Below are 1,025 nucleotides of genomic sequence, written 5' to 3'. Positions count from 1 at the left end.
TTTTCTTTTCTTTTCTTTTCTTTTCTTTTCTTTTCTTTTCTTTTCTTTTCTTTTCTTTTCTTTTTTTTTCTTCCTCCTCCTTCCTTCTTTCCTTCCTCCCTCCCTCCCTCCCTCCCTCTCTCTCTCTCTCTCTCTCTCTCTCTCTTTCTTTCCTTCTTTCTTTCTTTCTCTTTCTTTCTTGTGTTTTGTTTTGAGACAGGGTTTCTCTGTGTAGTCCTGGCTTTCCTAGAACTCACTCTGCAGACCAGGCTGGCCTCAAACTCAGAGATCCTCTGCCTCTGCCTTCTACCTAAGCGCTGGGATCAAAAACATGAGCCTCACCACGCCCGGCTCAACCTTGGCATTCTGAACAGCATTATTTTATACCGCCGATTAAGCAAGCATGAGAAGAACGAGGCTGGTTCCTGGGCAACTGCGGCACATGCTGCCTCTGTCCCACGTGCCCAGCCTCCCTCCTCTGAGGACGAAACTCTCTTGTATTTTTAGCTGAGCACATGGCACATTTTGGCCCTCAAAATAGATTGTTTCCTTGCCTTCAGTCGCTAGATATGGTCAGTTAGAAATAAGCAAGATGTTTCTAAGAGAAAGAAACGTTTTCTTTCTTTCATTTTTTTTTTTTTTTTTGGTTTTTCGAGACAGGGTTTCTCTGTGTAGCCCTGGCTGTCCTGGCACTCACTTTGTAGACCAGGCTGGCCTCGAACTCAAAAATCCGCCTGCCTCTGCCTCCCGAGTGCTGGGATTAAAGGCATGTGCCACCACGCCCGGCTGAAAGAAACGTTTTCTGCAGTTATTCCTCTCCAGTGGCTAGAAGGGGGACTGGGGCTGGAGCAGAGGCAGCTACTTCAAACAGAGAACATTCGGGAAGAACGCATCACTGAGAGAGCAAAGACTTGGGGTCCTGGCCCTGTGGCATGACAGGGTTACATCAGCTCTGGCTGCCTGTATCTTGTTAAACATGAGAAAGAGGTAACTTCTCTCTGGTGGGATCCATTTATTCTTCCCAGCATCATTCATGGGGAGAGGAG

The sequence above is a fragment of the Mus caroli genome, chromosome 17 (genome assembly GCF_900094665.2).
Source record: "Mus caroli chromosome 17, CAROLI_EIJ_v1.1, whole genome shotgun sequence".
NCBI classification, from domain to species: domain Eukaryota; kingdom Metazoa; phylum Chordata; class Mammalia; order Rodentia; family Muridae; genus Mus; species Mus caroli.
The sequence above is the reverse complement of the archived record's forward strand: the minus strand, read 5'-3'. Positions refer to the sequence as shown.